Source organism: Mustela nivalis, assembly GCF_964662115.1.
Source record: "Mustela nivalis genome assembly, chromosome: 2".
NCBI classification, from domain to species: domain Eukaryota; kingdom Metazoa; phylum Chordata; class Mammalia; order Carnivora; family Mustelidae; genus Mustela; species Mustela nivalis.
The window spans coordinates 23,057,808-23,073,760 of record NC_139021.1 but is presented as its reverse complement, the minus strand read 5'-3'; positions in this window follow the sequence as shown (position 1 = coordinate 23,073,760).

The following is a 15,953-nucleotide window of genomic DNA, read 5'->3' as shown; positions in this document are numbered from 1 at the left end:
TAGAGAATTTTGTATTTTTCATTCCTTAAAGTGTAAAGTACAGAGAAATAAAAATTCCCTTCTCTGTAGACTAAGATAAAATATGTTTAATTCTCTTGCAGGACCAAGGTACCGTGTGTTGATTTTCCTGCAAAACCATGACATTGTTAAGTTTGCATTAAACGTGAAGAGGCAAAGATAAGTGGATGTGAAAGCATAAATTTAGGAACTAGACGTTCATATGTAAAACTGGATGAAAAACAAACTTACCCAAGGGACATTTGGAAGGTATTATTAGTTATCAGAGAACTCACCCATACATATATTTAAAGAAAAAAAAATATAAATGAATGTGACCTTAAAGCTATCTTTCCCTATAAGCCACAAAGGTAGAAAATAAGTGAAATCAAGATTCTCTATGGTCCCCCCTTGTCACTTTGGCAATAATTTGTAATAATTATGCTATTATTTATATATCCCCTCTGAAATAAACTCTATCTAAAGAACCCAGTATGTAGCTCTGGCTCCATGAAAAGCTTTCTAAAATAGAAAACAATGGACATATTGTCAACACTAGAAAGCTATTGTAAAATATATAAAAGTATTGGAAAGAGTTCAGAGAACATCAGAAAGAAGGGTCTGACTTACTGCATGAAAAAAGATTAAAAGAGCATGTAGAGTGTGGCTTCGCAACAACTAAGAAGGAACATGGTAACTGCCTGCAAATCTTCTAGGGGTGAGAACAGAAGCAAGTGGGGTGTTTGGTGGCCTGAAGGAGAAGATTCAGATTTCCGAGTCCAGTTTGTCTTTTTAATCCTACTGGGATTGAGAATTTCAAAGGGTTACAACATTGAGGTAGGATTTTCCTATCAAAGAAGTTTACAGATTTTTTTTTTTTTTTGGAGGGGGAGCATATTATTTGGGGACATGTTAAAACTAGATCTAAAATGAGGAGAAACTACATACATAATTGCAGTCACATCTGCAACTAATTAGAGTGATAATTGTGTCATATTAATGGTATAATAAGTGTAACTTACAGACATTGTAAGGACCGAGAGAGGGAACCATCCCTGGCTTAGCAAACTTTGTAAGCTACATTATAGCTGCTGTGACTTAAAGAAAATTACTAATACATTTAAAGCAAAAGACTTGGAAAGCAGACAAATGTGGAGGTTCAAAGAGCTGTCATTCAGTCTTAGTTGGGCTAAACCTAAACCCTTGAGAAGATCATGATGTTGTTAACAAGAAATGTAGCACTATCAAGGTAATACAAATTTTAAATAAATAGGTTTCTATGTCTAATTATATACAGTGATATATTTCTATATTAACCAACATCATATACATTAACTGAAAACATATATCCTCGTGCTACCCAGGGGATGTTCTCACTCGACAACGAGAGTTTGAGAAAAGTTTTTTTCAACATTATCATTTAGCCAAATTAAGTAATTTTATACAAAAAGTATAGGTGAATACATAGTTGAAATGCAATGACATTTTCCCCCCTTTGGATATAATGTACACCATAGAGGTAAAGGGTAACATAATACAGGATAAGCGTAATATTCAATAACTACTCCATTGCCCACCTAGGTACAATGTAAACAAGGTAAATTTCCTTATCTAGAAATGCCAATACAATTCTAATGTATTTTTCTCTTACTCTCACTCAATATGTTCTTTCACTTTGTGTTAGAAAGTTGAGTAAACCATTTAACTTGTGCTTCTTGTACTTCTGTTCTTGAAACAGTTCATATGTATGTAGATCACATCTTTCTTTGAAAAGACAATTTTAACTGACAAAGAATAACTAACTTACATTGCATAAAATTACTTTTAGTTTTAAGCCCCTGGCATGCAATCTACTAGAAAATCCATGCCAGGGAAAGGGAAAGCCAGCCACATTTACCTTTGAGATGGCCTTACGAAAAGCACTCATTTATGTGCCCCCCGCCCCTGATTAAGTCAAACTAAGTGATGACTGTGTAAAAACATTTTGATGTCAGTATAGAAAGGTGACAAGAGTATCCAACATCAACAAAATTTTGAAAAATACAGCCAACATTTCAATACTCCAAAAAGCGCCACACAGAAAGTTTCTTTTCATCAAAATAGTTCAGATTTAAATTTATATTGAATTAATTACAGAAAAATTTTACACTCTGTGCATTTTTAATAATTGTTAGTGACAAGAATATGCACCCTTATAGACACAGGCTGTAAAGTGTTATGTAAAAATAAAATTTGGTTGGTGGATTATAGTTCATGGCTGCTATTTTTCCAAAATCCAAATTTTTTTCATATTTTATTTTTAGTGAAATTAAAATTTAATTATATTATTTGTTCAATAACAAAAATTCTTGTAATAAATACTTCCAAATTAAGAGAAGTAAATTGACCTGCCTTTCCTTGAAAAAGAATGACTCTTTGGCTTACAAAATCCTATTCTATGGCTGCGACATTACTATTTGTCCCTGTTTACATTTTAAAATTTTCCAAGCCTTGCCCAGACACTGCATTCATTTCTACCCTTTATTTTTGCCCTAAATTTAAGAAGGTGAGAACTTTAAAAAAAACAGTACCATGCATAACTCTGCCAAATACCAGTGGTTCCTCTTTAATACAGCTTTTCTTTTCATCAGCACTTCTACCTATGCAGATCCCTAGGTGGCTTAATTCACTGCTGAGTATTTTACATAGGTAAATACTTATCAACTTATGCCAACAGTAGGAATCTAAATGATTTCTGAGTGAACAGCAAGTGCCCATTGTTAATAAGTATCAATACGCTCACTGTCTTTTCCCAGAAGAAAGACAGCTGCTCCTGGGAACAAAAGTGATTCACAGAATTGGGCTCAAGTGGAGAAAACTGTGGGTTCTTCAAGGTCTGGCTGACTCCACCCACCCACAAACTGTTAGGACATTCCTCTCTTTTATTATTGCTACCATAGCAAGTAGAGAGTTGGAGCCGAGCTGCCATGCCACTCCAAAAGAGATCTGAGGCAAGCGGATGTACAGTCGGCTTCTGAAATGGCATCTCCATCTCATGCTTTCTCTTACCTCTCATGACGCCCTCCATTAGACGGATTCAAGTTGCCTCTATCTGAAAGCAAGCAGAGGCAGGCAACATCATGCCTTTGGCATCAAGTACAGAAAGAACAAAACAAATTAGAATGCTTTAAAATGTTTTTGAACTTCCATAAAGATTTTAAAGAGTTTGCTTGAAAGATGTGATTTTTAAAGTCCTCTTTTCATTAATTTTTTTGGGGAGGGGGGTAGGAAAATGATAGAAAAGAATCACTCAAGGGAGAAAATATTCATTTGCTAAATAATTGAGTGCCAACCACAAGCCCCAGGCACTATAGACGTTATAGATAATGAAAATACGATGACTAAAATATCCTTTTCACTGGGAGACATTCTTCAAGTGCCCTTGGTGTGGGTTGTAAAGGGATTATCTTATTTCAGTTGGATTTTTCTGTGCGGTTCTAATGGTTAAAAGTATACCTGGAGAGACACTCTAGAGTTTAACAGGAAATGATCTTATCCCTTCTTAAAAATACATTGAGAAGAGTCATATTTAGACTTGATATTGACTTTTGGGCTGCACCAATTTATAGTCACTTAAAGGAAGGTAAAGTAGTATTTAAGCATCTATTTTCAATATATACATATACCCATACTCACATAAAAGCAGATACATACATACATAATTTTTATATTATAACTAAAATCCACTTAACCTTGTATAAGTTTCAAATCTTAATTTGAAAATTAATTTGAATGAGATATAATATTAATGACTAACCATGGACTTCTGCACAGAGGATAATCTTAGCACACCTCTTTTTTTTAAGATTTTATTTATTTACTTGACAGAGAGATGACAAGTAGACTGAGAGGCAGGCAGAGAGAGAGGGGGAAACGGGCTTCCTGCTGAGCAGAGAGTCCAATGTGGGGCTCAATCCCAAGACTCTGAGATCATGACCTAGCCAAAGGCAGAGACTTCAGTTACTTTGTAGAGAGCTATTTCAGCTTCTTCGTAGAGAGCTGAAAGTGAAAGAGAGAATTTTATTAGAAGTTAGGGGAGAAAGGCATTACATATTTTGGAGAAGAGTAAAAACTTGGAAGAAGGGACCAGCACTGGGAAATTCAATATATTTGTTCTTTTTGCCTGAAGGTGTAATGCAGTCTCAGTGTACAAGGTATAACTTAAGATCTGATAGCAAATCCTCTGTTCTACTAGTTTGAGAAACCAGAAGACAAAATCCCAAACTGGTTACAACATCAGGAACATAAAGGTGGAATTCTGGGAAGGACAGACTCTTGGAAGGGTAGCCCAGATCATGTTCACTTGTTCTGTCCAATGCTATGGCAATGCCCCGGACCACACCTGTACAAAGTTGAACTCAAACAAGTCAAGTTAGGACAACAGAAGTAACTGAGAAATGACTTGCCTCTTTGGAGGTGAGAGTGAGGGTTTGCAATTTAAGTGTAATCAAGTACTGACTGCTAAAACAAAAATGTCGATCCTCTTCAGAGGAATACAACAAAATACAAAATCTGAGTCTTTCTAACATTCACAATGCCTAAGAAACAATACAAAATTCTTGTACATATAAAGAACCAGGAAAAAGTGAAGTGTACTGAAAGGAAGAGACAATTAATAGACGCCACATACAAGATGAATCAGGCATTGGAATTAGCAGATGAGGAATTTAAAGTGGCTAATATAACTATCATTAATTAAATGAGGAAAAACATGTTGGTAATGAATGAAATATTAGGAATTCTGTGCTGGTAAATAGAAAATATGAAAGGCAGCCAAATGGGAATCTTAGAAATACCATACACTGTACCTTAAATAAAAAATTAATAAGATGGTCTTAATAAGATAATAGAAATGGTTAAGGAAAGAGTCAGTGAACTTGACAAGAGATCAATAGAAGTTAAGTAATTTAAAATAAAAGGAGGGAAAATATTGAAAAAAGTATATATGGCTTCAAATGTTAGTAGAACAATATCAAAAGTTATAATATGTATGTAATTGGAGTCCTAGAAAGAGATGAGTAAGTAGGGAGCAGAAAATAAGTGGTTAAATTTATGATCAAAAACTTCCAAATTTAATGGCAGATATAAATTTGCAATATTGAGAAACAGCATACCCCAAATAAGATTACTAAGAAGAAACCAAATTTATGCACATCATACTCACCCTGATAAAAACCAAAAGACAAAAAGAAATTTTTGAAAGCGTACATGGAAAAAACAAACATATATAGAGGGAGAAAGCAATTCAAATGGCTGAAGATTTCTCATTTGAAACTATGTAAGCCAGAAGACAATGGTCAGGATTTTTAAAGCGTTGAAAGAAAATAATTTTCTCAACTCAGAAATATTTAGCCTTCAAAAATACTCACCAATAATTAAAACAACAGAAACACATTTTTGGATAGCAGAAAACTAAGTTCTCAATAGCAGAATGATAGTGTAAGGGACAATAAAAGATCTTTAGTCTGAGGAAAATGAATGAGTGGGAACATTTAATCTGCATGGAACACAGAATTTTTGTGGTGGCAGATACCTGTATAAATATAAAAGAAAATGTTTAGGGGCACCTGACTGGCTTAGGTGGTGTAGCATGCCACTCCTGATCTCAGGGTTGTAGGGTTGAACCCCACACTGAGTATAGAGATTACTTAAAAAAAGAAAAGAAAAGAAAAGGTTTAAATGTTTATCCTAAATTATTTAAATTTTATAACGTTATTTAAAGCAAAACTTATACTTTCTGTCGGGGATTATAATATGTTAAATTTACGAAAAATGACAAACCATAGAATAAAAGTTTTCAAGCAAGTTTCCTATACTTTCTGTGGGGTGGTATCATATTTCCTAGAATTAGTGAAAAATTAAGGATATATATTATAATTCTTGGAGTAAGCAAAAAGATGCAAGGGGATATAGCTTAAAAAGGCAATTAATAATTTAGAATGAAATTTTAAAAATATTTGCATCATCTCAAATAAGGCATGAGAGGGAAGACAGGGTAACAGAGCACAGAAGAATAAACAGGAAACTGTCAATAAAATGTTGACCAAAATCTAACTATATCAATCATTATAGTAAGTGTTAAAGGAGTATAATTATTATATTTTAAGATAGAGATGGTCAGAATGGATGAAAAAGCAGAATCAACTAGTTGCTTTCTGAGCTGTAGTTAAATAAGATTACAGATAGGTTGAAAGCATTAGGGTGGAAAAATGTACTGTGTAACCATGAAGCCCTGGAAGGCTGAAGTGCCTATTTCAATATGCAGAAAGATAGATTTTTTTTTTAAGAAAAAGAGTTTCTCCAGAGAGAAAGAAGAATATGGATGTGTTTAAATATAGTTTAAACCCAAGAAGCAAAAATTGACAGAATTAAAGGAGAATAAGAGAACTTCACATGCCCCTTTTACCAAGTGAACATCCAAATAAAAAGTTCATAGATGATGTAAAAGAATAGCATCAGCCACCTTGATCTAATTGGTATTTATACTGCACAACACATAACAACAAGAGAAAACAAATTATACCAAGGGTACAGCATATGGTCACCAAGATAAATCATATGATAGGTAATAAAAAATTCTTAGTAAGTAGGAAGGAAATTTACAATTTGAAGGATGTTCTCTGATTACATGAGAATTAAATTAGGAATCAAAACTGATAAAGTATTTAGGAAAATATCTAAGAAAAATTTCTACTATTTAGAAATTAAATAACACAGTTCCAAAAGACCCAAAGGGTTAAAGGAACCATCTATTTACAAGACACTTTAGAATGAATAATAAAAGTATATCAAAATGTATACCAAAAAGTATATAAAAATGAAAGGGAAATAAATTTTTCATATTTAAAATTTGATATAATTAAATGCTGAACTACAAGAAGTATTAAAATTCTAGAAGCAGAAGGAAATAGTACTAAATGAAAACTTGGAAGTATGGAAATAAATGGAGGGGTGCCTGGGTGGCTCAGTGGGTTAAAGCCTCTGCCTTCGGTTCAAAACATGGTCTCAGGGTCCTGAGATTGAGCCTGGCACTGGGCTATCTGCTCAGCAGGGAGCCTGCTTCCTCCTCTTTCTCTGCCTGCCTCTCTGCCTACTTGTGATCTGTGTCTGTCAAATAAATAAATAAAATCTTAAAAAAAAAAAAGAAATGGAAAGTGGAATAGTTAAGATGGTAACATTATTTTTCTTCATTGTAATTTCTAATTTATTTAAAACTTTTGATTATTTAAAGCAAAATGATATGAATGCATTGTGAAATTAGAACTTGGAATTAAAATCTACAACAGTAACAAAAAATGGGGGGGGGGAATAAAAATATATCCTTATAAAGTTCTTACATTATATGAAGTATTATCTATTATTGAAGGTAAATTGTAATAAGTTATTTTGTATTAACTTATTATTTTATACTTTACCATTTAAATTTTTAATAATGTTTTACTATATTTTTCAAGTTATTTTCATAGTGATTGTGCTATGATTTATAATATACATCTTAATTTATCACAATCAGCTTCAGATTCATATGAACTTAATTCTGGTGAGATACAGAAATGTCATTCCAATTCTCTCTTCTTCCCTTTTTATGCTATTATTGCTATATATATTACATATCTAATGACATGTTGTTATAATTATCACTTTCCACAATTTTTGTTTTTTTTAAAAAGCCTAGAGGAGGAACAAAGAAATAGACATATTTATCAAATTTGTTATAGTAACCTCTTATTTATAATTTCTGTTTTTTTTTCATTTTTTCCTGTAGATTTGAGTTACCATCTGGTGTTGAGGACTTCCAATACTGTCCTTTGCCCCAACCTCAGGGTTGTACAAAAACCCGAATCTACCTACTTCTCCAATTTTTTCCCAAACATGTAGTGAGTAACAGACCCTACAGTGCTATAGATGGAGGTAGAACAGCTGAGACCTGCTGTCTGAACTATGGGGGCCGAAGGAAGTCTTGCATGCTAGGAATTACGGCTACTTCCAATCCAACCTCAGGAATTTGAGGATCAACCTCCCTGAGTGACAGCACTTGTCTAGAATATGTGCTTTCATGTGAGGCAACTTAGTGATGCCACAAACCTAAGCAGGGTTTCCATCTCCTCTTTCATTCTTGGGTAGTTAGAGTTTATGTTTCACTTAGAGTCAATTTTCCAATTCTCCAGTCTAGGTATTTCAAAACGTCAATGTGCCAGCTATTTTGGTATGCATTATATCTTACAATCCCTATGAAATAGGAGCCCAGAAATCTGAATCATGCATTGTTTACGATGCCACAGACAGCAAGTGAAGAATTGCAACCTGAACCAAACCTAAGACCACAAAATCTACATCTTTTCCAATGCACCTCTCATTAGCCAGTCAAGAAATTGTGATATTATTTGTTTTAATGATGGTCTCTCTGCTATTATTTGTTTTAGTGATGGTCCTTGTGGGCTTGGAGTGATGTGCTGGGCCTATGGAAAGGCTCTTTTCAATGTCGACATTAAATAAGAAATAGCTCTTTGGGCAAAGTGAGTTTGAAGCATCTATTTTGTTGCCTACACTGCAGAGGATTCCTGCAAAGCTGGGGAGGAAGGAATCCCTGATCTCACAAAGAGAAAGAGAAACAAGCACTTATCAGATGGCTTACTTCCAGAATGCTTGGCAGAAAAATACTGTTGATGGCTAAGCTTTCCATTGACATCAGTTAAAAGAGGCTCCATATTTAAAGACCTACTTTTCTTTTAGGCAAGTGCACGTGTGAAAAGCAAAGCTTACACATCAGTCCTTGAAGCAACAAGCAGTGATAGGAGTTTAGATCACACAGCATGGATCAAGAAGTAAGTTATCACACACACAGGAGGACCCTAGTGGAACCAAAGCATCTCGGCCATGGTTGTCAGAACCCCCTTTGTCGAAGAGCGAGAGACAAATATCAGAATCTTACATAGCTCAATGTGTCTCTTTCTATTCAGACATAAATTCACTCCAACAATTTACTTTCTTCATAGGTAAAAATCTATAGACGTGATCATGAATGCCCACATGGAAAAATAGCCTCAGATTGGTAAAACTCACAGTATTTGTCCATAATTACATAGTACAGATCACTGAAAATGCTATTGACACACCAATAAAGTTTTTTAAAAGTCCTGAAGAAATCAGCTTTCGGCCTTTACCCGGTTTCTCAGAAGTTGTATAGATTGGCACAAACTGATAGAAACACTCAAAATGAATTTGTTATAAGTAAGAATGATTTCAAAATACAGAATTGTATTTCAATGAAGAAAACAAGACTATCAGCCTGTTAAGGACTGATCTTTATCAAACTATCCAAAGGATAAACTGTTTGATGGTAGAACTCCACATGTTCCTTAATCGATCACAACCAGATTCTGCTCTTACAGATGCAACAACCAGGTTAAGAGAAACACCCTCAAATACACAAAAAATAAACAAAATAAAAAAGCAAACCAAAAAAAACAAAACAAAACAAAACAAAAAAAAACCCCAAATCAGAAACAAAACCTCACACTTGCTTTTCACATTTTGTGAACAAGGCTCATTACTGCTTGGGCTTGTTGTGTGTTACAAAACCATGCTGGCCATAATATTTTCTAGCCTGGTAGATTTTTTTTTTTTTTTCTTGTTCAGAAGTTTGTCTTTTCTGTAGAATATAAAGCAGTGCTGCTCAGATGGCCAGTGCAGTTTCTTTGAAATGTAGCCAAGTGAAGGTTGAGGCATGTCCATGCTCTTGTCGGGTGGCTCTTTTAAATCGTTATGCTATATACTTTAAAGATCGAGCCTGACAAAATAGCCTCCAGGACTGAGGGTACTTTGTACATAATGTGTCAGATGTCTGGAAGAGGTAGCTGATTGTTTACCTTTGAATTGCTTTCCCTCTGAGGGAAGTGTGTGTTAACATTACAGCATTCCTTGGGGAGGGGTGCCAAGATGCAGACATCCTTTAGTTAGCCTTTCCTGCTGAGGGAACAGCATCTCTTTTATATGGCTAGTAAATCTGAGGGTTGAGACTGGAAGGATCATAGTATCACAGCTTTAACAAGTCACGTAAGTGGATTATTCTAGAACAAGTCAAACCATACGCAAAGCTGGGATCACCAGCTCATTATGCTGTCATAAAGGTGGTTCACTCTCGTGACAAACAATTAAATATCCAGATAAGACATGTAGTATAGATGAAGCTAGAGGGAAAAAAATCAATTAATAAAACATGCTATATCACATCTGGACCTTTGATGGAGACAAAGGAAGAATGAAGAGGAATAAAAATGTGGTTTACAAGCATTCTATTCTCCTAGGATGATTAAGAAAACTTTCCCTAGAGTTTTCTCAGTTTGAAAGTTCTCAATCTCAGTAAAGTTTGTATTACTAGTCAAGAGCTAAGAGATTTTTTTTTCCTCTTCTCCTAGGGTGGACATTTTATACATATTTTGTATGTAATTAAGCTTAATATCCTGGATTTTTAGGTCTCTGAGACCAGTAATGTGAACATCACCTTCCTTTGCTTGTTGGGTGTGTATAAACCAATTAAACCAATATTTTCATATTTATCTATTTGCATAATTAAGGTGATGGGATCTATATTGACTATCATCTCCTAGTTGATAATTTCCCTATCACATTCAAGCATTGAATCTGTCTAAACATATCTAACCCCAAACCACATCAGTTTCAACATGTTGGTAGTCGCCTTCACTCTGCTTATGAAATTCCAATAGTTGTTTTAAGCATTTGTATAATGATACATAGTATCAATATATAAAAGCACAAACATGAATGTACTAAGTATAATACTTAGTCATTATTGGCTTCACATTACAACTTAATTACATGAAAGTCAGACCTTTATTCCCACCCATGTTCATTATTATCTCCATATGATCCTTTAGAAAGAATCCCGGATAGTGCTTACTACGTCTTATAAATCCCTAAGTATCACAGTCTCTGCAAATAATTCCACTTGAGTATTGAGGGACTGGTAAGAATGAAAATAAGGAAGGAAAATTTTCTAACAAGTCTACTTATTAAATGTACCCATACTCTTTCTTTTCAGGTTTACTTTTTTTTTTTTTTTTTTGCCTCAAATGCAAATGGAAAAGTCCAATTAATGGCTGAATATCATACCATATTACGATGATAAGAATTAGAGCCTTCTTAACTCTGAAAGCAATTTCCACAGAAAAGGGCCAAATGCAGCTCCATTTGAAGACTATTTGCACCCTGCGCTAAGAGCCATTGTAACACTTACCCTAATTATATTGTCTATGTTGTTGGTCTTTGGTTGTTTTGTTCCTTATTTTCACACCAGTCTATACCTCCTTGAAGCAAGAACTGTATCCTACTGATCCTTGTACTTCAGCGCCTGCAGACTATATTAGCAGTGCCTGCTAACAAACATACATTGAATGACTGTCAAAACAATATGGTCAAAAATATGAGAAAAGTTAAAGTATTGATTCATGCAGTATAAAAATTTTGCTCAAGGGAAGAAACAGAAGTACTTTATAGATTTCTGGCATTGTTGGAGGGTATCTATTAACTGGGATAAAACATTATAAATATGTCTAAAATAAGGTTTTTTAAACAGATACTCATTCTTGTTTTAAATTATAATTTATGAAATGTTAAATTTCCATGAGGCCTGCATAGACAACCAAGAGCCAGAGGGTTTAGGAAATGCTCATTGGAAGGAAGGGAAAGGGTTCTTTGGTATAACCAAAGAAGCTGATCCAAAATAAAGAAAGGATTCACGCTGAGGACACTTGAAACTTCCTCCGTGTCTTCTCATTAGAAAGAAAATCCATATTATTTGTGTTAGGGAAACATGATTTTACAAGGGCTGAGTGCTAGACTCATTATTAGGAGATATAGTCAAGGACCTTGAAATTTCATTCCTGAGTAACACTATTAGTCAGAAAGATACTCTAAATAATCAAGCCTTCAGTGTCTAGAAGTTTTGTTTTATCATTTATGACCCTCAACTTCATACCACTGTAGAAGGCTCGAGAAGTTTTCCTCAAGTAATGACACGGTCATGTAGGTAATCCTTTAGCCCTTCGGTTATTTTCTTCTTCTTCTTCTTTTTTTTTTTTTTTTTTTTTAAGATTTTATTTATTCATTTGACAGAGAGAGAGAGATGAAGTCAGAGAGGCAGGCAGAGAGAGAGAGAGAGAAGCAGGCTCCCCACAGGGCAGAGAGCCCAATGCAGGGCTGGATCTCAGGACCCTGAGATCATGACCTGAGCTGAAGGCAAAGGCTTAACCCACTGAGCCACCCAGGTGCCCCCGGTTATTTTCTTCTAAGATTCATGTTATAGGGGCACCTGGGTGGCTCTGTCAGTTGAGTGACTCTTGACTTTGGCTCAGGTCATGATCTCAGGTTGCAGAGACGGAGCCCTGCGCTGGGCTCACCACTCTGCCGGTAGTCTGCTTGAGATTTTCTCGCCCTCTGCCCCTCCGCCCACTCATGCTCTCTCAGTTTCTCAAACAAATAAATAAGTAAAACTTAAAAAAAAAAAAAAGACCCATGTTATTCAACACCTTCTTCAGTATCTAAGTAAATCCTAAATTACGGTCTCATATCCTGTTGCCTTGCTCATACATTTTTCCCCGCAAGTCCATAGAGACCACTCTTCATGCTTTGCTTTGAAGGGGCTTCCTGTGCTTGGTAAAGCAGACACTCTTTCTGGGGCTCCTGCAAATCACAGGCAGCCCTTCCTTGTTACCTGCTCACTACAAGGTGTCTCAAAACCTTTGAGATGACAAGCGTATTCCTATAACATGTAACTTGCACAAGACATCTTTTTCCATATGTCTGTTTTCTTTCCCTTCCAGACATTTGTTATCTAAATAGTGACACAACACCTTCATTAGGGCCCTACATACTTGCATATGCTGTCAAGAGTCTGGATTCCTCTCAGATATACAGCAAATGAGATTACAAAACAATGATACAAAAACACATTTAAAAACTGTTTTATTTGTGTCATGGTAATAATGGCTTAATGTAAAGAACCACAAGAGTGAAAAATAAGTGGTTATATTTGACAACAGTCATGGAAATAAGATCATAAATAGCTCTTTGTTCCTATTAGTGATGTTAACATGATTGATATTTTCACCACCATGGATAATTTAACATAGATATTTCTTTTAGAAAGAACAGAAATATATATGAAATGTTCTTTTCTTGGGAATTACATATTATATTGTGGTACTAAGTTCGTGTACTCAACTGAGAAATTTTTGTCATTATTATTACTGGTCATTAAAACATGATAATAATATAAATGTGCCATTCATAAACATCAAATACAAATCTTTTAGTTAGTAAAACAGATAAATTCAGTCATGAATCTTTGCATTATAAAGGGATACAGCTTAGGGGAGCCTGGGTGGCTCAGTGGGTTAAGCCTCTGCCTCTGGCTCAGGTCATGATCTCAGGGTCCTGGGATCGAGCCCCACATCAGGTTTTCTGCTCAGCAGGGAGTCTGCCCCCCCACCTCTCTGCCTGCCTCTCTGCCTACTTGTGATCTCTCACTGTCAAATAAATAAATAAAATCTTAAAAAAAAAAAAAAAAAGGATGCAGCTTCATACAAAAAAAGGGTAGATGGTGAATTTCCTGAAATAGTCCACTTCCCAGAGTTTTAAAAGAAGGATTGAATTATTTTAAAACTGATTAACTTTTCAGGAATGTATCTTTCTGTAAAGTAAGGCAAATCTGTCTATTACCACGCCACTCGCTTTTACTGTGTTGGCCTATTTAGGTATAGGAGGAGTAAAGTGATAAATGCTATTGCAGATTTTTCCCCCCCAGGGGTTTAAAAAGAATGCATTTCTGTAAGGCAGACTTTAGCAAATGCAAAAGTCATTGGATCTTTAAAGAGAACTTCAAAATCATGTCAGGGCTTCATGAAATTCCATCAAATCAAACATGAAAGTACATTACCTAGAAAAATATTATTTCTTGGTTAGTTGTGTATGACAGTGCAAGAGATCAGTGAACAGCAAAGATATTTTTTCCCCTTTCCGACAGATAGGGAGACAGTAAAGAAAAATGAAAGAGGGTTGCCCGAAGCAGCACCCAAAGCAATAACTTTTATGTCTCCCTTCATGTCATCCTGACAGCTGGATTAACTTATCTCTTTCAACACACTGATGAATAAAAAGCCCATGCAGCAATTAAGAAATATTATTGGCAGACAATTAGGAGAATGAATATGTTTCATTGATTATTATTTTTTGTACCTCATGTCTTTGGCGAGAGGAAGGGAGAGGAAGGAACAGAGGCTGATATCGGGAGGTAAAAATAGAATGACCCATGATATTCAAGTGTTATGTCCAGGGCCTCATAGAATTTGAATTGGGAAGAAACTTCGGAACATCAGGGAAGCATATTGAATTAATACTAACAATTGTGCCATTTGGTCAAATAAATGGTAGAATGTTAGAGCTGGAGAAGCCTGTGATTTATGACCCATAAATCTTTCTACAAAATATTTCAAGTCCATGCACTTCTCCCCATCTCTATTGCTCCCACTCGGTTCAAGCCTTTGTCATCTGTCACACGGATTATTGAGAGGTTGGTCTCTCTGTAGCCACACTCATCTCTCCCTACATTCTTTTCCCAATTCCCAACTCTTTGACAAATTCTGACAGTACTAATAGTATAATCCTAACCACTCTGTGTGGCCTACGAGGGCCTGCAAGCTTGGCTTCAGCCTCCCTCTCCATGGTGCTTCTTTACTACTGGGTGCTCTGGGTGTGTGCTAAGGAAAGTCAAAATTTCTCACGTGTTCCTCTCATCAGTTTTGAATACTTAAGTTACAAGTGGCAGAAAGCCCTCCTCAAAGTGGCTTAGAACAAATCATAATAATGGTGATGATGATAAAAAAAGGGATTTTCTTTTTCCTAACAGAATGGAAAAGTACCCATAAAGTCTTCAGGAGGGATGCTACATGTCTGATTATCTGAGATCCCCCAAGTTCATATGTTAAAATTCCAGTGCTCCACGTGATGGTATTAAGAGGTGGGGCCTTTGCAAGGTGTTTAAGTCATGCTGGTGGAGTTTCTTCTATAAGATCAGGGCTCTTATAAAAGAGATCTCACAAAGCCCCTTCATCCAGAAAAGGGACCTCACCTGACCATGCTGACACCCTGATCTTGGACTTCCAGCCTCCAGAACTGTGAGAAATAAATTTCCATTGTTTATAAGCCATCCAGTCTATGTTTTCTTGTTATAGCAGCCCAAATGGATGAAGAGAGGTACAGTTCAAAGAATCAAATGATATCATCATAATCTGAACTATCTTTGTCCCCTGGGTCTCTCTCCATTATTGTTGGCCTATCAGGTTTCAGATGGTGACAAAATGGCACTGGCAGTTTCAAGCCAAATCCTCATACTCCAAGCCAAAAAAAGAGAAACATTTCTTTCCAGGAGATTTCACATAGATTCTAAGATGAGCTCTTCACTGAACCAACCAGAAAACTATGCCCATCCCCCTTTTGTCAGAGGGCCTTAGAGCACTAACAGACCAGAATAGGGTCACATACTCCACTACTGAGAGCAATACAGCAGACCTACCCAAACTCATGGACTGAGAAAATGGGTAAGGTTCAAAGGAAACACAGAAAACATTGAAAAATAATGATTAAATACTGTGGAGGAAAAACACAAGTGTCGCTCTCGACCCGCGGCTCTCCACACACAAGAAAAAGTATTTGGTTATAAGAAAGAGAAAAGCCAAGCCATGGGAACTAAATATGGACTTTGAGAATCTCTAGCTGAAGAAGAATTCCTGTAAAATGAGAAAGAGATCACAAGACCCCAAAGGGTAAAAGGGAGATATCCTAGAATAGGGAAGTAGCTGATCTGCTACAAGGCTTACCAAAATTTTTACACTAGCCAC